At 42.0% G+C, this 24211-nt stretch overlaps 1 protein-coding gene across 4 annotated transcripts in view; it reads left to right on the plus strand.

Annotated features, from left to right (window-relative positions):
- Positions 1 to 24211, plus strand: part of hivep3b (HIVEP zinc finger 3b) — a 699020-nt gene that overhangs the window by 209512 nt on the left and 465297 nt on the right. Inside the window, exon 3 of one of the 4 annotated variants that reach the window (XM_072247286.1) lies at positions 16135 to 16201. The exons of the other annotated variants lie outside the window; for them this stretch is intronic. The gene's annotated coding sequence lies outside the window, so the exon portion shown is untranslated. The remainder of the gene's footprint in view (positions 1 to 16134; positions 16202 to 24211) is intronic. 4 annotated transcript variants of the gene reach the window in all.

The following is a 24211-nucleotide window of genomic DNA, read 5'->3' on the forward strand; positions in this document are numbered from 1 at the left end:
CCCCGGCTGCCAAGCAACAAGCAAACCCGAGGACTCGGGGCCTTCCCCTCCGGAGATTCTGGATCACACAGTAGCAGTGGCAGTGAAACAGACATTTCAGAAGTTTCACCAGATGTTTCTCCGTGCTCTCACGTCTGTCTCCATCAAATCAGGATTGTACATGGCACCCTACTTGACAGATAACAGATACCATTCACCGGAGTGGCCGCTGCAAGCTGCGTCGTGTCGCCATCTTCTCCTCCCTCCCTAATAAATTATTATTAAATGAGTTTCACTGCCTTTTAGATCATAATGGTTCAAAAGAATTGCCTCCTCTTTCTCCTGTCTCTTCAGTCTAATACCTTATGATCCAGTGATGTGCTTGTTGGTCCTTTCATTGTTGGAGGATTTTCACCCTGAATTTCTCGACATTTCTCCATGATTTCAATGCCTCTATTATATTTGTTCTCAACCTTCTCTGCTTTAAAGAGAACAGCCACACCTCTAACACTTCTCTTTAGACAGTCCCCTATTCGAATAACATGCTATTCCATTTCTTCTGCATTGGCTCCAGTATCTTGACATCACTGAAGGGTACCAGATCTCAAACACAATATATGAAATTTACTTTTATTGACTGGTGATGTAGAGGAGTATGCGACTGAGTGAGAACAACTTCCTAACCCAGTTCTTCATCAAGAAAGATAACTCTTAATCAAGTTTCGTCAGCTTTTTAAACTTGACCTGCCTTCTTCAGAGACTGCTCATCCATGGCAGTTCTGATTTAATATTGCACTTTTCTTTGCAACCAACAAAATATCATGCATCCTTACCTCTCCTTCTATAATTTTATGTAAGGTTCCCTTGATTCTTCTCCTCTTGAGACCTCAAGTGAGAATTGGCTTCCAACACTCAAAAAAGTGACATTTGAACAGTTGTACAAATTGAAAAGTCAACACCAGGGTCCTAATCTCTGCTGAAATTCAGTCTTAGTGCAATTAATTAAAAACCTGAGGAGTAAATGTGTCTTTAAAGACCCGAGAAAGTGCATATCTTGTTATCTGTTTATTTTCCGAAATTCGCTTAATGGAACTGCTGTGCTAGGAGTTTCGCACCTGTAGTAAGTTAGCAGCTAGAATCCTTTTGTCTACATTTTCCCCTTCCTGTTTTCATCACTAAGCTTTTAAATGGTTAACAAGGCAAAGATAAGACTGAGAATATGAAATAAGAGCATGCTCCTGCCTGTACGTGTGGATGGCAAATCCATTGAAGTGATTTCTAGGGAAGGCAACAGGAATGTGGAAACACTATCTTCTGCAAGCTGCCTTTCAAGTTGTAAACTATCCTTATTTGAAAATATATTCCAAAGGTAGTGGGTAGTGGCTCCATATGTCACTACTACAGGGCATGACGACCCTGCCTTACATGAGTCCCGGGCTCAGCTGGCTCCAGCTGACAGTACCCGGTATGGGCCCCTAACCAGGGTTATGGATCCCACTGCCTTGTGGGTATCTTCAGGAGATACTGCTTCGCATTCCTTTGGACCACATCCGCGAGGCCTAGAGGGGGACCTTGATGTCTGGGCAGCTCAGGATCTCCATATTCATCGCCCAGGTCTGCGCCCCGGAACCGGGCACATCCATTGCCTACTTAGACAGACGGAGCCATTAATTAATCTCTTAATTCCAATTTGTTCACTGTTCTGTGGGTCTAAATCCTTAGACTCTATACATAGCAGCACTATGGCAGTAGCCTCACCAGGACAGCTGTAATAAGACTTAGATAGTTTAGAGGAATGGGCAAAGAAGTGGCAAATGATACACAATGCTGGAAAGTGTATGGTCATGCACTTTGGTGGAAGAAATAAACGGGCAGACTATTATTTAGATGGGGAGACAATTCAAAATGCAAAGGGACTTGGGAGTCCTTGTGCAGGGTACCCTAAAGGTTAACCTCCAGGTTGAGTTGGTGGTGAAGAAGGTAAATGCAATGTTGCCATTCATTTCTAGAGGTATAGAATATAGGAGCAGGGATGTGATGTTGAGGCTCTATAAGGCACTTGTGAGACCACACTTGGAGTATTGTGTGCAGTTTTGGGCTCCTTATTTTAGAAAGAATATACTGACACTGGAGAGGTTTCAGAGAAGATTCACAAAAATGATTTCAGCAATCAAAGGGCTACCATATGAGGAACATCTGGCAGCTCTTGGGCTGTATTCTCTCTAGTTCAGGAGAATGAGGGGGGAATCTCATAGAAACATTCTGAATGTTAAAAGGCCTGAACAGATTAGATATGGCAAAGTTACTTCCCATGGTAGGGGAGTCTAGGACAAGAGGACACAAATTCAGGATTGAAGGATGTCCATTTAGAACAGAGATGTGGAGAAATTTCTTTAGTCAGAGGGTGGTAAATCTGTGGAATTTGTTGCCATGAGCATCTGTGGAGGCCAAGTCATTGGGTGCATTTAAGGCAGAGATAGATAGGTTCCTGATTAGCCAGGGCATCAAAGGGTATGGGGAGAAGGTGGGAGAGTGGGGATGACTGGAAGAATTGGATCAGCCCATGATTGAATGGCAGAGCAGACTCGATCGGCCGAATGGCCCACTTCTGCTCTTATATGTTATCGTCTTATCTTATGGTCTAAGTAAGAAGTGAAACAAACAACTGCTGGAGGAACTCAGCAAGTTGAGCAGTGTCTATGGTGGGGGAAGGAATTGTCAACATTTTTTCCTCCTGATATATCCAACCATTTACCAAGTACTTTACTCTTACATATGACCTCCCAAAGTGCAGCATATCCCTCCTTTATCCATGGACACTGGAACTCCATCTGCAACACACCATCTCCATAGGATCATAAGACCATCTCGGCTCATCCCCTGAACTCGCCTCACCATCACTCACCCTTTCACTGTTTGCAATAATAATTTAACACAATTTACCTCAGAAAAGGTATTTTTAGTGATGTTTTTAGTCTGATTTTTCAACCTTTTTTAAACTGCCAGAGAGCTGTCACATGCATTCAGTAGTGCCATCTTAACCGGAAGTTAACAAAATCCTTATCCATAAATATCTGAATGCTTACGGAGTTATGACTATTGTTTCCCAAATGCTTGGTCCTTGATATTTTGATCACCTGACCAGGCTAATTTCCCAGAGGTCTAGTATAACTTCTTCCCTCGTTGGATTATCTATATACTCTTTAAAAAAGACTCTTCCTGGATCCACCTAACCAATTCTGTTCCCTAGCAAAGCCTCTGGCATTCAGGGAGTCCCAGTACAACAGAGCCCAGCTGTGGTCACAAGGCTGCCAATATTCCTGACCCTTCCTGTTCCAGATCCAAACTGCAACGGTGGTTGAATTCTTGACCTGTGCTTTTGGCTGTACATCTTGCTTGTAGCCTTGGTCCCTGGCTCACGTTCCAGTGAGCAATCCAAATGCCAGATCATATGGATTATCAGTGAGCTACTGTCACAGCTCAGAATCGGAATCACGAAGTAACACACACAAAATGCTGGAAGAGCTCAGCAGGTCAGGCAGCATCTGTGGAGAGAAATAAACAGCTGATGTTTCAGCTTGACTTTGCGGAGGTCCTCCAGCATTTCGTGTGTGTTGCTCAAGGTTTTCATTTCACTGACATATGCTGTGAAGTTCATTGTTTGGTAGAAGCAGTACAGCGTGCGACAAACAAAAAATTATCCTACAAGAAATAAATAGCGAAAGAGGAATAATGAGGTCATGCTCAAGAATTTATGGACTGTACAGCATCTGATAGTGAAGGGGGGAGCAGCTGTTCCTAATACATTGAATGTGAGAATGCCAATCCATTTTTGATTGTTTTGATAATTTATTGAGTGGGATTGGGAAACGTTGGTGGACTGTAAGTTTTCTTTGGTATCTCATTGTAGAACTCTGAGTTCTCTGAGAGTCGTTTGCGAGGGAAGGTGGGGCAGGGATACTGCTTGTCCATTTTATTGTTGATCATTCTAATTCTTGAGTTGTATTTTCCTAACTTATAAATAATAAACCAATTATGGGATGTTCAACTGAAGAAACAGATGACAATTGTACATTTATTGTCAATTTGGCAATGAATGATCAAACCTGGCATTTACTGGAGGAGTAAGGTTACTCTGGAACTGTCCTTCACCTGCTTTGGACTTGACACTAGGTAGTATTGTGCCACCTTATCCATGGGTGGCTGGGCCAGGTATTGGAAATGAAATGTGTATCACTGCCAGTGTTTTGGTCTAATTAATGACCAGATTTTGAAGGGTAATCATGACCATGGCTGGTGTTTGGTGATGCACTGACTTCACTGGATAATAACATGCTCATCTACCAGCTTCTATCCCACTGTTATCATAGTCTTGAACAGACCTCCTCCCCTGTATGTTAAAGATGAACTCTTGATCTCTCAGTCTACCTTGTCATAGTCCTTGTACTTCATTTATGCAACTGCATGGCCCTTTCCCTGTCATCATAAAATTCTGCATTCTCCTTTTCCTTTTTGTACTGTTTTTATGTATTAACTTATTCAATGATCTGCCTGATTAAAGATTAGCTTTATTTGTCACATGTACACCAAACCATACAGTAAAATGTGTCATTTGCATCATAAATGTGCTAAGGCAGCCAGCAAGTGTCACCACGCTTCTGGCACCAACCTACTAACCCAAATGTGAGAGGAAACTCACATGGTCATGGGGAGAACGTACACACTCCTTACAGACTGTGGTGGGATGGAAACCCCTATCGCTGGCGCGACAAAGCATCATGCTAACAATTACTCTACCGTGCCACTGTGGCATGCAAACAAAAGCCTTTCACTGTATCTCAATGTATATGTGAGTTATTAATCACTGATGTTGCATGGTGTCAAATCAGCACACAATCGTTATTTCAATAGGAATCTAAACTATTTTGACTAGGTGACAGGAGGTGATCAAAAGTGACCAGTTTGCTTAGTATTTTCTATACACGTACTGACAGTCTCTGCACAAGTTACCTGCTGTCAAGGTGGAGTGTCCCAGAACAGACCATCCATATATCTTATTGTTTGCCAATATACTTCTTGGGTCATTCAATTGTACCTGTACTGGTGGGACGGTTTACATCTGAACTGGAGGGGGACAAATATTCTTGTGGGTAGGTTTGCTAGAGAAGCTCTAGTGGATTTAAACACAAAAAAGGGGGGGGGGAGGGGAGTCAGAGTGTAGGAACAAATGTAGGGGAGAAGGAAGAAAAAGAAAATATTAAAGTTGTTTGCACCGTTAGTGATAAACAGAGAGCAAGAGGTGGAAAATTTCTTAAATGCATTTATTTTAATGCTGGGAGCATTATAAGAATGGTGGATGAGCTTTAAGCATGGATTGATACCTGGAAGTATGATGTGGTAGCTATTAGTGAAACATGGTTACAGAAGGGGTGTGATTGGCAACTAAATATTCCTGGATTTAATGCTTCAGGTGTGATAGAATGGAAGGGACAAGAGGGGGAGGTGTTGCATTGCTTGTCAGAGAAAATATTACAGCGGTGCTCTGGCAGGATAGATTAGAGGGCTCGTCTAGGGAGGCTATTTGGGTGGAATTGAGGAATGGGAAAGGTGTAGTAACACTTATAGGGGTGTATTATAGACCACCTAATGGGGAGCAAGAATTAGAGAAGCAAATTTGTAAGGAGATAGCAGATATCTGTAGTAAGCACAAGGTTGTGGTTGTGGGAGATTTAAATTTTCCACACATAGACTGGGAAGCTCATACTGTAAAAAGGCTCGAAGGTTTGGAGTTTGTAAAATGTGTGCAGGATAGTTTTTTGCAGCAACACATAGAGGTACCAACTAGAGAAGGGGCAGTGTTGGATCTCCTGTTAGGGAATGAGATAGGTCAGGTGACAGAGGTTTGTGTTCGGGAGCACTTCGGGTCCAGTGATCCCAATGCCATTAGTTTCAATATAATTATGGAGAAGGATAAGTCTGGACCCAGGGTTGAGATTTTTGATTGGAGAAAGGCTAACTTTGAGGAGATGCAAAAGGATTTAGAAGGAGTAGATTGGGACAATTCGTTTTATGGGAAGGATGTAATAGAGAAATGGAGGTCATTTAAAGGTGAAATTTTGAGGGTACAGAATCTTCATGTTCCTGTTAGGTTGAAAGGAAAGGTTAAAAGTTTGAGAGAGCCATGGTTTTCAAGGGATATTGGAAACTTAGTTTGGAAAAAGAGAGATATCTACAATAAATATAGGCAGCATGGAGTAAATTAGGTGCTCGAGGAATATAAAGAATGTAAAGAATCTTAAGAAAGAAATTAGAAAAGCTAAAAGATGATATGAGGTTGCTTTGGCAAGTAAGGTGAAAATAAATCCAAAAGGTTTCTACAGTTATATTAATAGCAAAAGGATAGTGAGGGATAAAATTGGTCCCTTAGAGAATCAGAGTGGACAGCTATGTGTGGAACCAAAAGAGATGGGGGAGATTTTGAACAATTTCTTTTCTTCAGTATTCACTAAGGAGAAGGATATTGAATTGTGTAAGGTAAGGGAAACAGGTAGGGAAGTTATGGAAACTATGATGATTAAAGAAGAGGAAGTACTGGTGCTTTTAAGGAATATAAAAGTGGATACGTCTCTGGGTCCTGACAGGATATTCCCTAGGACCTTGAGGGAAGTTAGTGTAGAAATAGCAGGGGCTCTGACAGAGATATTTCAAATGTCATTAGAAATGGGGATGGTGCTGGAGGATTGGCATATTGCTCATGTTGTTCCATTGTTTAAAAAGGGTTCTAAGAGTAAACCTAGCAATTATCGGCCCATGAGTTTGACGTCAGTGGTGGGTAAGTTGATGGAAGGTATTCTTAGAGATGGTATATATAATTATCTGGATAGACAGGGTCTGATTAGGGATAGTCAACATGGATTTGTGCGTAGAAGGTCATGTTTGACAAATCTTATTGAAGTTTTTGAAAATGTTTTTAGGAAAGTTGACGAGGGTAAAGTGGTGGATGTTGTCTATATGGACTTCAGTAAGTCCTTTGACAAGGTTCCACACGGAAGGTTAGTTAGGAAGGTTCAATCGTTAGGTATTAATATTGAAATATTAAAATGGATTCAGCAGCGGCTGGATGAGAGACGCCAGAGAGTAGTGGTGGATAACTGTTTGTCATTGGTAGCTGGTGACTAGTGGTGTGCCTCAGGGATCTGTACTGGGTCCAATGTTGTTTGTCATATACATTAATGATCTGGATGATGGGGTGGTAAATTCAATTAGTAATTGTGCAGATGATACTAAGTTAGGTAGAGTTGTGGATAATGAAGTAGGTTTTCAAAGCTTGCCGAGAGATTTAGGCCAGTTAGAAGAGTGGGCTGAAAGATGGCAAATGGAGTTTAATGCTGATAAATGTGAGGTGCTACAGTTTCGTAGGACTAATCAAAATAGGACATACATGGTAAGTGGTATGGCATTGAAGAATGCAGTAGAACGGAGGGATCTAAGAATAATGGTGCATAGTTCCCTGAAGGTGGAATCCCATGTGGACAGGGTGGTGAAGAAAGCTTTTGTTATGCTGGCCTTTATAAATCAGAGCATTGAGTATAGGAGTTAGGATGTAATGTTGAAATTGTACAAGGCATTGGGAAGGCCAAATTTGGAGTATTGTGTACAGTTCTGGTCACTGAACTATAGGAAAGATGTCAACAAAATAGAGAGAGTACAGAGAAGATTTACTAGAATGTTACCTGGGTTTCATCACCTAAGTTACAGAGAAAGGTTGAACAAGTTGGGTCTTTATTCTTTGGAGCGTAGAAGGTTGAGGGGGGACTTGATAGAGTTATTTAAAATTATGAGGGGGATAGATAGAGTTGACGTGGATAGGCTTTTTCCATTGAGAGTAGGGGAGATTCAAACAAGAGGACATGAGTTGAGAGTTAAAGGGCAAAAGTTTAGGGGTTACATGAGGGGGAATTTCTTTACTCAGAGAGTGGTGGCTATGTAGAACGAGCTTCCAGCAGAAGTGGTTGAGGCAGGTTCGATGTTGTCGTTGAAAGTTAAATTGGATAGCTATATGGACAGGAAAGGAATGGAGGGTTATGGGCTGAATGCAGGTCGGTGTGACTAGGTGAGAGTAAGAGTTCAGCACGGACTAGAATGGCTGAGATGGCCTGTTTCCGTACTGTAATTGTTATATGGTTATATGGTTAATTGGTAAAATAGCAGATTTTGTTATATGACAAATCAAACTGCAATTCTTGTTCAAAGAATTTGTCACAATTTTTTTCCAGCATTAAGCAAATTCGGTTTGAGTTTATCTGCTGTGCAATAGTTGATGGCCAGTTCAAGGCTGTTTTGTATCTCTTTCTTGGAATTTTGCTGTTGTGTGGTGAACAGGATTTCTGCCTCATTCATGCATGGGAATTTGTTATTCCTTGAAGAATGCTCATTTTAGAGCATTGCAGGAGAAAGTTAATTTAGTTGTCTTGAGAGCAATTAGAATTGGGGGGAAGCTGAGTTTCAACAATGTAACACTGGATAAGGATGGTAGTATGGTGAGTCATGCAGTTATCTTTGATCCTCATGGAATTACACATCACAGTTTTTTATGTGTTTTTTTCTATGTTTCTGTGTTTCTACAGTAACAGATCCATTTCATCTGCTGCAGAAGTTTTCAACAATTGTCTTAGTAGCAGTGTATATTCCTCCTCAGGCCCATGCCAAACAGACTCTAGACAAACTGAGTGATATAACCAACAGGCATGAAACACGCACCAGCTGCCTGTCCCATCAGTTTGGGGCAGTTTGACAAGACCAGCATGAAAAAGTCACTCAATAATTATCACCAGCGTTTCACTTGTGGAACCAAAGGAGTCAAAATATTGGACTACAGTTATACCAGTCAAGGACACTTACCATGCCATCCCAAATCCACACTTTGGAAAGTCTGACCACCTGGCTGTACATCTAATCGCTGAGTATAGGCAGAGATTGAAGACTACAGTATGGACAAGGGAGGCGCAGGAGGGCTTACAAGACTGCTTTGAGTTGGTGGACTGGGCAGTATTCAGGGATTCATCTTTGAGTCTAAATGAATCTGCCACAGTTGTCACTGAATTCATTAAAACCTGTGTGGATGAGTGTGTGCCGATGAGAACATGCCTCTCATACTTGAATCAAGAGCTGTGGAGAAGCCAGGAGATGTGTTGTCTGCTGATGGCATGATCTGTGATCTCTTAGGATGCCCCAGAGAACTTCAGGCAGCAAAGCATTCTGGTTGGCTGCTATCTGTTATAAGAAAACCATGCTGCAGATTCATCAACACAAGATCATAAGACCATGAGATATAGGAGCAGAATTAGGCCATTTGGCCATTGGATTTGCTCTGCTATTTCATCATGGCTAGTCCAATTTTCTTCTCAGCCCCAATCTCCAGCCTTTTTCCCGTATCTCTTCTTGCCCTGAGCAATTAAGAATCCATCAACTTCTGCCTTAAATATGCATAAAGACTCGACCTCCACAGCTGTCTGTAGCAAAGAATTTCACAGGTCCACCACTCTCTGGCTAAAGAAATTCCTTCTCATCTCCTTTTTAAATGGATGTCCCTATATTCTAAGACTGTGTCCTCTGGTCTTAGACTCTCCCACCATAGGGAACATCCTCTCCCCATCCACTCTATCAAGGCCTTTCACCATTCGATAGATTTCAATGAGGTCACCCCTCATTCTTCTGAATTTTAGAAAATACAGGCCCAGAGCCATGAAGCATATGACAAGCCATTCAATCCCGGAATCATTTTTGTGAATATTCCTTTGAACGCTGTCCAGCTACAACAGTTTTTTTCTAAGATTGGAGGCCCAAACCTACTCACAATACTCTGAGTGAGGCCTCACCAGTGCTTTATAAAGCCCTAATGTTACGTCCTTGCTTTTATATTCCAGTCGTCTTGAAATGAATGCTCATATTGCATTTGCCTTCCTCACCACAGACTCAACCTGCAAATTAACCTTTAGGGAATCCTGCAGAAGGACTCCCATATCTCTTTGTGCTCAGTTTTTTGTATTTTCTCTCTTTTTACAAAACAGTCAACACTTTTATTTCTTCTACCAAAGTGCATGAACATTCACCTCCTGACACTGTATTCTGACTGTCACTTCTTTACCCATTCTCCTAATTGGTCAAAGACCTTCTGTGGCCTCTCTACTTTCCCAAAACTACCTTCCCCTTAACCTATCTTCATCTTGTATGCAAACCTTTCAATAAAGCCATCAATTCCATCATCCATGCCGTTGACATATAATGTAAAAATAATCGATTCCAATACAGACCCCTCATGGATCACCACCAGTCACTGGCAGACAGCCAGAAATGGCTCCTTTTATTCCCACTCTTTGGAACCTGCCAATCATCTACTGCTTTATCCATGTTAAAATTTTTCCTGTAATACCATGGTTTCATAGCTTGTTAAGCAGCCTTATGTGTGGCACCTTGTCAAAGGCCCTCTGAAAATGCAAGTACACAACATCAACCGATTCTCCTTTCCTGCTCATTATTTCTTCAAAGGATCCCAACACATCTTCAAGCAAGATTATACCTTAAGGAAACCTTACTTACTATGACCTATTCTATCATGTGACTCCAAGTATTTCGAGACCTCATTTTTAATAATCGACTCCAACACCTTTCCAACTACTGAGGTCCGACTAACTGGCCTATAGTTTCCTTTCTTCTGCCTCTCTCCCTTCTTGAAAAGTGGACTGACATTTGGAATTTTCCTGTCTTCTGGAACCATTCCAGAATCTAGTGATCTTGAAAGATCATTACTAATGCCTGCACAATCTCTTCAGCCACCTCTTTCAGAACCCTGGGGTGCAGACCATCAGGTCCAGGTGACTTATCTACTTTCAGACCTTTTAGTTTCCCAAGAACATTCTTTCTAGTAATGGTAGCTTCATACACTTCATTCCCCTGATACCTGGAACCTTCATCATTGCTAGTGTCTTACACAGTGTAAACTGATGCAAAATACTTATTCAATTTGACCACTATTTCCTTGTTCTCCGTTACTACCTCTCCAGCATCGTTTCAAGTGGTCTGATATCCACTCTTGCCTCTCTTTTCATTTTATGTATAAGAAATTTTTTGCATCCTCTTTAATATTATGGACCAACTTACTTTTGTATTCCATTTACCTTCTTAGTGACTTTTTGGTTGACTTCTGTTAGTTGTTAAAAACTCCTCAATTCCCTAACTTCCCACTAATTTTTGTTCTATTATATGCCCTCTCTTCAGCTTTTATGTTGGCTTTGACTTAGCCATGGTTGTGTCCTCTTGCATTTAGAATACTTCTCCCTCTTTGGGATGTATATGCTCTGTGCTTTCTGAATTGCTTCCAGAAATTCCAGACATTGTTGCTGTGCCATCATCCCTGCCAATGTTCTAATCAATTCTGGCCATCTCCTCTCCCATGCCCCTGTAATTCCCTTTACTCCACTGTGTTACTGATACATCTGACTTTAGCTTCTCCTTCTCAAATTTCAGAGTAAATTCAATCATATTATGATCACTTTCCCCTAGGGGTTCTTTTACCTTAAGGTCTCTAATCAATTCTGGTTCATTGCACAACTTCCAATCCAGAATAGCTGATCCCCTAGTGAGCTCAACCACAAGCTGCTCTAAAAAACATTTTAGAAATTTCCGCTCTTGGAATCCAGCTCCAACTTGATTTTCCCGATCTATTGAAATCTCTCATGATTATTGTAACTTGGCACTCTTGACATGCATTTTCAATCTTCCATTGTAATTTGTAGGCCATATCCCTACTACTGTTGGGGTCTGTATACAACTCCCATCAGTCTTATTACCCTTGCAGTTCCTTAGCTCTATCCACACTGATTGAACACCTTCTGACCCTATGTCACCTCTTTCTAATGATTTGTTTTCATTTTTTATCTGCAGAGCAACACCGTCCCTTCTGCCTTCCTGCCTGTCCTTTCGATACATGTGTATCCTTAGACATTAAGCTACTAGGTATAATCTTCTTTCAGCCATGACTCAGTGATGCCTATAACATCAACCTGCCAATCTGCAAATGTTCTACAAGTTCATCTACCTCATTCCGTATACTGCACATATTCAAATATAACACCTTCAATTCTGTATTCATCCTTTTCGATTTTGTCCTTCTTTTACTTTGGAACTCATCCTATTGGCTGCAATTTTGTGGGCACATGGCCAAGTGGTTAAGGCATTCGACTAGCGATCTGAAGGTCGTGAGTTCGAGCCCCAGCTGAAGCAGCGTGTTGTGTCCTTGAGCAAGGCACTTAATCACACAGTGCTCTGCGACGACATTGGTGCCAAGCTGTATGGGTCCTAATGGCCTTCCCTTGGATGACATCGGTGTCGTGGAGAGGGGAGACTTGCAGCATGGGCAACTGCCAGTCTTCCATACAACCTTGGCCAGGCCTGCACCCTGGAGAGTGAAGACTTTCCAGTCACAGATCCATGGTCTCGTAAGACTAACGGATGCCTTTACCTTGTCGTATCAACAGCCTCTCCTCACTACATATCACCTCTATTTGTAAACCAGTTCCCTCATCTTCATCTGCCTTTCCTATGACACTTCTTCCATTGAAATATACGCAGTTCAGTCCACTAGTTGCACCATGTTCAATCTTTTGATTCCTAACTTTGTGTGAGGTTTTACCAACATCTGCTTCCAGAACCTCTTCTCCAAGTGTTCTGGCACTCAGGTTCCTATCTCCTGCAACTCTAATTTAAACACCATCATGCAGCATTAACAAACCTTCCTGCTAGGATATTCATCCCCCAACAGTTCAGGTGCAAACCATCCCTTCTGTACAGATCCCACCTTCCCTGGAAGAAAGCCTAATTATTCCCCTCTACATCAACTCCTTAGCCACTGTATTATCTTCCTAGTTCTGGCCTCACTAGCACGTGGCACAGGTAGGAATCCTGAGATCACAACCCTGGAGATCCCGCTCTTTAACTTAGCACCTAACTCCACGAACTCCCAGTGCAGAATCTCGTCACTCGTCCTACCCATGTCATTGGTACCTCAATGGACAACAGTCTCTAGCTGTTCACCCTCCAACTTAAGAATGCTGAGGACTCAATCCGAGATGTCCTGGGCCCTGGCACCCGGGAAGCAACATGCCATCCATGAATCTCGTTCTCGCCCACAGATCCTCCTGTCCATTGCCCTAACTAATGAATCCCCTATCACCACTATGTGCCTGTTCTCCACACTTCCCATCTGAGTCACAGAGCTCGATGCAGTGCCAGAGAGCCAACCACTGTGACTTTCCTCCACTGGGTCATCCTCCCTCCCCCAACAGTATCCAAAGTGATACACCAGTTGTTGAGCAGGATGGCCACAGGGGTTCTCTGCATTGACTCCTTAAACTCTTTCCCCTTCCTGACTGTCACACAATTTCCTGTGTCCTGCACCTTGTGTGCAACTACCACTCTATATGTTCTATTACCCTTTTTGTCTCCTGAATGATCAGCAAGTTTATTGTAATCACAGTAAGCTCCCACAAACAGTAACCAAATCTCCAATTATTTTGGTGCTGTGTGGAAGGATTATATTGGCTGGATACCAGGGAGAGGTTCACCCCTCTTCGTAAAAATACTGCTTGTGGAATTATTATATCCAGCAGAGCAGCAAGATGGGTTAACGTGCTATTGGAAAGTCAACACCACTGAACGTCCTCCTATGGTGGAGTCGTAGAGCACGATACAAGCCCTTTGGCCCATCTACTCCTGCAGAATAGTTATGCTAATTAACCCATTGATAGGCACCAGGACTGTAGCCCTCCATACCCTTCCTATCTATGTACTTATCCAAACTTTCTCTAAGATGTTGCATCAATCCTGCATCCACTGGTTCCATTGGAAACTCATTCCACACTCTCACCACCCTCTGAGTGAAGAAGTTGCACCACAACTTCCCCTTAAACATTTAACCTTTTTACACTCAATTTACGACATCTAATTGTAGTCTCACCCAATCTCAGTGGAAAAAGTCTGTTTCCATTTACCTCATCAGTAACTCATAATTTTGTATACCTCTACCAAATCTCCTCAATCTCCTACAGGTCCGGTAGGAGTGACAGCAAGCTTCATTCCTAATGCATTGTTAGCATTTGAGAGAAAATGCAGAATCCAACTGTGCTGTCAGCTTGCTTTCAGGAACGCTAGAAACAGAGCTGTAACCATAGCAACCCTTGCTTGTTTGATAGATGCTGTCAAACTTTCTGTGACAGAATCAGTGTCACAAGTGAATCTGCCTGTGCTTTTCAGCTCTCTGAAAATAATTAGAATGAAAATAAAATGAATATAAAAGATGAAAGCAACCATTTAGTAATACTTGACTGTAACAAATCACATTACAACCAATAAACTCTGGAAAAACATGGTCATTATTAGATTTCTGGAAAAACACAGTACAACCTGTATGTAAGCTGATGTACTTCAAAGCCATGCCAACATCCTTTTGTGTGGTGCTCTAAGCTGTATGGTGGGTAGTTGTTCAGGCAATGCTGGGCAGAGTGCAGTGGTTCAAGCATCTCCAGCAGGCCATGTAGGAGCAAGCTGTAAATTTCAGTCTTGGAAGTGGTGCCTGCATCACATGCCTGGCATAATAGGTGGGCCACTCTAACTTAGAAGTAGAAGGTTGCAAAGTTCCTTGATATGAATGTGGACTGACGCTGTCATGCTTTACTGGTTGGGTGTTACGCAGTTGAGGGTATTGTCCTCTTAGGCAAGCAGCAAAAACCACCTGAGGCCAGTTTTCAACCCCCAGTTGAACAATGAAAGATTGTGAGTGGGATAGCTCCAGTCAACACAGTCCACAGAACAGGTCAAGATGTCAGACTTCACCAGGGGTGTGGCGCAGTGACTGGAGCTACTGCCTCATGGTTCAGTGACTGATGCAATCCTGACCTTGGCTGGTAGATCATCTCAGCCACTGAGTGTGAGAGGTGGAGGGAGACATTGGAGCTGTCCATCTCTGTTAGTGCAGCATGTTGGGGACAGTGAGATGGTGGGGGTGAGACAGTGGAGATGTCCATCTCTGTAAATGGATCATGTTGGGTACAGGGAGATGGTGGGGTTGAGACAGTGGAGATGTCAGTCTCTGCGAATGCAGTATGTTGGGTACAGGGAGATGGTGGAGGAGAGGCACTGACTGAGATACTGGAGGTGTCAGTCTCTGTGAATGGATCATGTTGGGGACAGGGAGATGGTGGAGGTGAGACAGTGGAGATGTCAGTCTCTGTGAACGGATCATGTTGGGGACAGTGAGATGGTGGAGGTGAGACAGTGGAGGTGTCAGTCTCTGTGAATGGATCATGTTGGGGACAGTGAGATGGTGGAGGTGATACAGTGGAGATGTCCATCTCTGTAAATGGATCATGTTGGGGACAGGGAGATGGTGGAGGTGAGACAGTGGAGATGTCAGTCTCTGTGAATGGATCATGTTGGGGACAGGGAGATGGTGGAGGTGAGACAGTGGAGATGTCAGTCTCTGTGAATGGATCATGTTGGGTACAGGGAGATGGTGGAGGTGAGACAGTGGAGATGTCAGTCTCTGTGAATGGATCATGTTGGGGACAGTGAGATGGTGGAGGTGAGACAGTGGAGATGTCCATCTCTGTAAATGGATCATGTTGGGTACAGGGAGATGGTGGGGGTGAGACAGTGGAGATGTCAGTCTCTGTGAATGCATCATGTAAGGACAGTGAGATGATGGAGGTGAAACAGTGGAGATCTCTGTCTCTTCAAATGGAGAATGTTAGGGACAGTGAGACGGGGGGTGGGGGGCAAGTGAAGGGTGGGGGTACTATAATATGATAGCTGTTTGGATAATAAAAGGAATTTAAACTCAAGGTATGGAGCTACACTGTGCTATTTAATTCTCTGTCGTCTCACCTCAACAATTAATTGCTGATTTATTTTCATTAAATATTTCAATTTTTGCCAGTCAACAAATCGAGGTGCTGGAAATCCAAAATAGATACTGAAAATGCCTAAACCAGCCAGCATTCCCGCAATACCAGCAGCTCCTGTGTAAAAAGAAACAGAATTGGTGTCTCAGTTTGCTTTCTGATGAAAGGTCTCTGATGTTAACTGTTTCCCTTTCTGCAGGATTTGCCATTCGTTTTTCAGGAATTAGACATTGAATCAGCAGGATTTGAAACTACATAATTCTGGGGTGAGTGGCACATTAACATAGGGCGTGGCATGGTACCATGGTGGTTAGTGTAATGACATCAGTGATCAGTAATTGGGATTTGATTCCTCTGCCGTCTGTAAGTTTATACTTTCTCCTCGTGACTGAGTGGCTTTCCTCCGGGTGCTCCAATTTCCTCCCACGTTCCAAAGATGTAGAGTTAAAGTTGGTGAATTGTGGGCATGCTATGTTGGTGCCACAGTTGTGGCAACATTTGCAGGCTGCCCTCAGTGCAATCTTCGCTGATTTCATTTGACTCAATTGACATATTTCACTGTATATTTCAATGTTTCAAAGTACATATGTCAAACAAATCAATATAATCAGAAGATTTATCCCCTCAAGACAATATATCCATGTAGTGCAGGGGTCTTTGTATCAATCATCTCAACTGAAAAACCTATTCCCACTTCCTGACTTTTGCCAAGCTGGGAAAAAGTAAAATGGAAGTGGAAACATACCATAGGACTTTCTTAGGAGGTTTAGCAAGCAAGTAAAACAGCAAATCTTGGGAAATGTTGTTAGAATAGATAAACAGCGGCTACTTAGAGATATATATATGTAATTACAGAGCAGACTCTAGGGGTTAAACAGCATTTCCTTATGAACATGTTTTGCTTGTCTTTCTGTAAATTCCAGGGAATTATTTAAACAAGAACAGCGGAGTTCTTGGTATTGAAGGGTCAATATTTACCCTCAAGCTAACCAAAATAAAACAGAATATCCAGTCATCACTTCATTGCTGCTTGTGGGAGCTTGCTGTGTGTAAATTCCCAATCACTGTTGATTGCACTCCAAAAGTAATAGGCTGTAAATCGGTTGTAAAATACATCAGAGTATCTAGAGATCACAAACTGCCCCAAATCATTATGTAAATACAAATCTTCTTGTGCACTGGATTTACCATCTGCCTCTCTCCTTTGGTCTTTGTAGCGTGTATGTCTCTCTAGGTGATGTAAGTATAATCATGTCCACAGTTTAACTGACACGCATAAAAATGCTGGTGAACACAGCAGGCCAGGCAGCATCTATAGGAAGAGGTACAGTCAACGTTTCCCTTTTTGGCCTTAACATTTTCACGTCTATGCCAAACATAAACTACTACTTTAAAATGACATTTTGGAAGTAGTGACAATTGCATCTATTGAATGTTTGCACAGCAATACATTAATAAAGCACCTTGTTAAATGTATAAAACATGTCTGCATCAGTGTTATCTTGTATTTCCATACAATGTTACATTAGGCTGTTACACATCTATTGTCAGATATTGTTGCTGTGGTGTTGGAGGTTGCGTTCAAGAAAACAATGAAATGCCGGCACGTTTTTAAAAAGCTCCGGTTACCCCGTACACACTACACCGCCCAACCGGCTTTTTCAGATTTAAACACTCTGGAGAGCATTTTAGAAAAGCTCTGTTTTTGGGGGAGGGAAATGCCATTTCAGTGTGGACAAGGGTCAAAATGAAGAGAAAAAGCTTCGGTTACGGATTTATCCGGTCTAATGTGGATGTAGCCTAACAGGTCCATTCACGTGGCCATTAGACACTCCACCATGCTTAGAGTGAATAGTTTTTAAATAGCATCAGTTGTATTTGTTTTTGGTCAAAACACAGTGATTTTTGTCCTTGATCATTGGTGAGAATTTGGAACCATTTTGCTCACTGCCGTTTCAAGCATTTGGGTTGGGAGATGCCAGTAATGAAAATGAAATTATTTCACTACTTCAAGTGAGGAACTATGAAAAATTTGAAAACTTTGATATCATCTTGAATGTTACAATGAAAATGAAGATTTGAAGGATGCAATTGTCGAAAGCATTGTATGAAGGCAGTCTATTGTTTACACTAGGTGTCTATGCTGATTTTGTTCATTCACAGTCAATCAAAACAACGCGGCAGTACTCACTGGATGAATTCTTTGATAACTATTAGGAACTAGATTTATAGTAATGTAGTTGTAATGGTTAGTGTTCTAATTTGTTATGTATTTCATTTAAATACATAATTTGTTACGCAAACCGCAATTTGTCTTTTTTATATGTTTTAGACTGTTTCTATGAAACTTTGGCTAATTGGAGCCACTGCTCCATCAGGCCAAAATGTACTGGTCCAGATGTGTGCCAATTAACTGGAATACACTGTACATGTGTTCAGCAACTGCAACCGATGATCATTTGAACATGCAAGGATCAATGGCTCTCAATTTTTCAAACCTGAGCATAGCAAAATGAAAGAGGAGACACAAGAGACTGTAGATGTAATCTGGCACAATAACAGAGATACTGTTGGAGGAACTCAGTGGATCAGTTAGCATCGGTGGAGGCAAAGAGATAGCAAACATTTTGGATTGAGACCTTGCATCAAATGTTCTTCCTCTATTTTCAACATTAAATGTACTGTTTAATTTTTAAAATAAACTAATACTTCCCTTGATACAACCTCCATATCAACACAAACATGTTGAACCAACCAATTAAACTGTGAACACAAGAAAATCCGCAGATGCTGGAATTTCAAGCAACACACATAAAAATAACGGTGAACGCAGTAGGCCAGGCAGCATCTATAGGAAGAGGTACAGTCGACGTTTCGGGCCGAGACCCTTCGCCAGGTCTAACTGAAAGAAGAGATAGTAAGAGATTTGAGAGGGGGAGGGGGAGATCCGAAATGATAGGAGAAGACAGGAGGGGGAAGGGATGGAGCCAAGAGCTGGAAAGTTGATTGGCAAAAGGGATATGAGAGGATCATGGGATGGGACGCCTAGGGGGAAAGAAAGGGGGAGGGGGGAAGCCCAGAAGATGGGCAAGGAGTATAGTGAGAGGGACAGAGGGAGAAAAAGGAGAGAAAAAAATTAATAATGATAATAAATAACGGATGGGGTACGTGGGTGAGGTGGGGCATTAGCGGAAATTAGAGAAGTCGATGTTCATGCCATCAGTTTGGAGGCTACCCAGACGGAATATAGGGTGTTGTTCCTCCAACCTGAGTGTGGCTTCATCTTTACAGTAGAGGAGGCCGTAGATAGACATGTCAGAATGGGAATGGGACATGGAATTAAAATGTGTGGCCACTGGGAGATCCTGCTCAGGTAAAAATAAAATCACTTTTGCCCAGTAACTCGTTTTATTGCTCATGTTAAATACAGCAAAATAATACAGAAAGACACGGCAAAAGTAAAGGCAAAGAAATGAGGTAACAGCAAGTTTCACTTTTGCCCAGTAACAAGCCTTACTGCCTTTAGTTGTAGCTGTCGTCCCTGTCATCGGTGAAGAGATAATGGCTGTAGAAAATGGTTCCAGGGTGACCCCTCTGTGGGAGTGGGGAAGATATTGGTGGGGCCACCCGGGGGTCTGTGTGTCTGTATGTGTAGCTATTGTAGTGGCTGTGAGGCTGGTATTGTGGCGGTGAAGAGTACTGGGGGGAGCCATCATATTCCTCATCATTGCAAATCCCTCTGCAACAGAGTTAGTCAGTTTTTCAATGTTCATCGTCAGCCGGGTCATACTGTCCGTGAACTCCCTGTTGGTTGCCTCCATACACTCCGGTATTTGTTTTTTTAGTTTTAAGTCCTCCTGCGCGAGAGCCAGCAGTGTCCGTTGTTTGGCAATTTCCTTTTAAGTTTTTCTAGTCTGTAACTGGACAAACGCTGAAATGGATAACCTGATGGGGCATAGTTGTAAGGTGCTTGGAAATAGGTGTCGAGGGGGTGTCGGGGTAAGGCTACGTCCACACGGCAAGATTCAACACCAAACATGTTGCAGCCATCACCTGTTGCTTGGTCCAAACTGTCGGAGTCGGGCGTACTTGTCTAAGCGGGTGAAGAGGCTGTACATCGGCCTCTTCGCTTGTTTTCTGTAGATGTGTCCTCCGCATGCCCAGTAGGAGGAGATTTACCCAAATACCCATTTTAATGTGGATGGAGGTATTTTCAGAAAAACCTGGTGTGATGCCTATTGTTTTTAATCGAAACAGGCATTTTCAAAATTATCCGGTCTGGTGTGGACATAGCCTTAGGCACTACACCATGCTTAGAGTGAACAGTTTTTAAATAGCATCGGTTGCATGTGCCCGCATTCAAAAAACAATGATTCACTAGTTAGAAACTGTTCACCAACAGTCTCCTGTCTCAATTAAGTGGCATAGTGCCCTAAATAAACAAAGGGAATCCTGGCTATTTTCCCGATTAGTTCTTGCTGTTTAAGAGTTGTCACAAATAACCGGTCGCCCAGATTAACCAATGGCCCAATAAACCAGAATCCACTGTATTCTACTTCAGCTGCCCACACATTCCGTTCATTGACTTCTATCTGACCAAAGGTGCAGAGGTGAACACAACCAGATAAACATCGCTGCACACATTATTGAATGAGTGTATGATGCACTTAACAGAACAGTAAGGGAAGAAAATAGCTTGTCCTTTTAATTCAATTTGTTCTCACGGTATTTCTTTCCAATATTTTTATTAGTTTCTACATAGAAGAATACAGAATACAAGGAAGTATATATAAAAGGTCAAAGAAGATTTAAAAACCACCAATTATATTATATCTATCCATAATAACAATCTCATTACCCCGTATTCATGTAAGTTAATCAATAGTTATATTGAAATATACAAATTTATTACAAAAAAAAGAATCTAATCCCTACCAAAAAAAGAATCTAATCCCTACCAAGACCGAAGCTGTTTATTAAGGAGATAAAAAGTAAAATACCTTCTCATATAATAAAAGATAATAATAGCCAACATCTGAATTTAAACAACAAATTGAAGGTTTTGAAAATAATTCAGAAAAGGTCCCACAGTATTTGGAATACTGTATAACCAATGCTGTTATTTCTTGAAGTGTAACCCTTCCCCCCCCCCCCATTGCAATATAGATAACACTCCACCTACTCTGCACAGGAAGCTTCCACAACAAGTTGTGTAATGTAGTCATTTCACCTGTTTTAGTCCATTTTGGTTAAGCAATAAACATTAGATATGACAGATGGTATAATCAAGTATGAGCATTTTTTAGAAGCCAGTCTGACTTCACTTAGCTGCTACTGAATAGCAGTGTGAAAGGGTTTAGTTCTTCTTCTGCAAAATACCAGTAGGGGGCGTAAGCTGGTGGGCGTGGGGGGTAGGGAGGTAGAATTCAAGAAATGATGAATGGTGGTGGTACTCAAAGTCAGGGGAAAAGAAAACTGAATTAATGCATTAAGCCAATAAAGGTCTCAGTGAAGTTGCTGGCAACATCAAGCTGTTCAACTTTGTCACCCAGTTTTGTCCTTGCTGTTAATCCCTTGATGGCCTTGCAAACTTCCAACCTCCTGCACCTTTACTAGTTGTAACCACCTGGATCACCAACTCTGTACTTCTTGTGCATTCTTTAACTTTTTTCTGCCCTACCATTGTCCACGGTGTCTTCCTCACACTCCTCTCCAATTTTGACCTTAAACTTCTGTGCTCTTGCCCTTATATTTGCTTTGGTCGCCTGGTTGAAGATCTCCATCTGTATTTGAGTTAAATTTTGAATGACAGTTATTCATGTGATACATTTTAGGAAGTTTTGCCAAGTTAAAGGTAGCTTTTAATTATCTACTTGGGAGTAGGTACAAGGGGGATGTCAGAGGTACCAGTAAGTACTTTTCCACACAGAGAGTGGTGGGTGTGTGGAACGCACTGCCAGCAAAGGTGGTAGAGGCAGATACAGTAGCGTCTTTAAGAGACTCTTAGATAGGTACATGGGGCTTAGAAAAATAGAGGGCTGTGCGGTAGGGAAATTCTAGGCAGTCTCTAGAGTAGGTTACATGGTCGGCACAACATTGTGGGCTGAAGGGGCTGTAATGTGCTGTAGATTTCTAAAAAAAAAGGTAATTGTTTGTTGTGTCAGCATTAAGACAGAGAAAAGGAGACCCTGTGGCAGCTTTTGTCTGGCTTCATTTTGAAGAAGTTTATAGTCCAAATCTTAACAGACATAATGTAACTGAGCTAAAGAGACAGTGCTGGACTCATATTGGTATATTATTGTCACAGACATCCCACCCTGCAAAAAGTCATTTCAGGGAGGTAGCACCACTATTTCAGGGAGGTAGCATCCCTGCCCCCCGCAACTCCATATTCCCCCCCCCGGTCGACCTCCAAGGGTGTATGTAATACTTTGTTTAGTGATTTTGTCTAATCTGTAAACCAAGTTGGGTATATGCAGAAAATGTGACATTAAAATATGTACTTATATTATATTATCATGTTTATTCTATTACATCTTTAAGCAAGTCTACAAGGAGTTTGGCCTCATCACGTAGGACATCATTAGCTCCTTAGCAGCTAGCCAGCTAGTTTAAATAACATTAGCTATGCTAATGAACAAATGACACCTGTTAAACTCACCTCAACATACCTTTTACAGTCATCTGGGCAATAGAAAAGTCACTGTTGCAAACAGTGCAGCGAGCAACAATGTCATTATTTTTGACCCCTATTAGGCAGGGGTACACTTTAGTGTAGTCTTGGGTGAAGTGCGTTTTATATATTTTTTTGAAACACTCTGCCCTGGCGGTGCAGGACATGAAACTGAACTGATGGAGAGACAGATCGACTGTAAAGCCCGCACACAGAGAAAACTGATAGGTCTACTTAGCACAAAGAGAGAACAATCAGGATGCTCACTCCCGCTCCTGCTCTCGCTCTCCCTCTCAAAAAATCAATTTCCGGGATATTGTATATAACTTGCGGGTGTCAGGGAGCTGCCATCAATATCAGGGAGACTCCCGGAACTTCCAGGAGAGGTGGGATGTCTGTTGTCACATGTCCCAAGATACAGTGAAAACCTTGCCTTGCATACTGTTCATACATGTCAAATCATTACACAGTGCATTGAGCTAAAACAAGGTAAAACAATAACAAAGCTGAATAAAGTGTAAAAGCTATCAGAAAAATACATTGCAGATAAATAGCAACATGCAAGATCATAATGAGGTAGATTGTGAGGCCAAGAGTCCATCTCATCAGAGATCAATTAAAGAGTTTGATATCGGTAGGACAGAAGCTGCACTTGAGCGTGGTGGTGCATGCTTTCAGGCGTTTGTATCTTGTCAAATTTGAGAGGGGAGAAGAGAAAATGTCCCAGATGTGTGGGGTGTTTGATTATACTAGCTGCTTTACTGAGGCAGTGAGAAGTAAGACTTAGTCCACGAAGGGGAGTCTGGTTCCTGTGATGTGCTGAGGTATGTCCATAACACTTTGCAGCACTACCTACCCCTCCACCTATCTTCGTATCACCTGGAAACTGCCACAAAGCTGTCAATTCCATTATCTAAATCATTGACAAACAATATGTGAAAAGTAGCGGTCCCAGTACTGACCCCTGAGGAACACCAGTAGTCACTGGCAGCCAACCAGAAAAGGTCCCTTTTATTCCCACTGGCTCCCTCCTGCCTGTCAGCCATTCCGCTATCCATGCCAACATCTTTCCTGTAATGCCCTGAGATTTTATCTTGTTAAGCAGCCTCATGAGAGGCACCTTATCAAATGCCTTCTGAAAATCCAAGTAAATAACTTCCACTGCCTCTGCTTTGTCCATGCTGCTTGTTACTTCCTGGAAGAACTCTAACAGATTTGTCAGGCAAGATTTCCCTTAACAGAAACCATGCTGACGTTGACTTATTTTACCATTAGTCTCCAAGTACCCCAAAACTTCATCCTTAGTAATGGACTCCAACACTTTCCCAGCCACTGAGGTTAGGCTAAGTGGCGTATAATTTCCTTTCTTTTGCCTTCCTCCCTTCTTAAAGAGTGGAGTGATATTTGCAATTTTCCAGTCCTCTGGGCCCATGCCAGAATCAAGGCATTCTTGAAAGATTATGACCAATGCATTTGTTATCTCTTCAGCAACGTATCTCAGGACTCTAAGATGTCATCTATCTAGTCCAGGTGACTTTTCCACCTTAAGACTTTCAGTATGCCAACATTGCATTTGCCTTCTTCACCACTGACTCAACTTGGA

This window comes from Mobula birostris, chromosome 30 (genome assembly GCF_030028105.1).
Source record: "Mobula birostris isolate sMobBir1 chromosome 30, sMobBir1.hap1, whole genome shotgun sequence".
NCBI classification, from domain to species: domain Eukaryota; kingdom Metazoa; phylum Chordata; class Chondrichthyes; order Myliobatiformes; family Myliobatidae; genus Mobula; species Mobula birostris.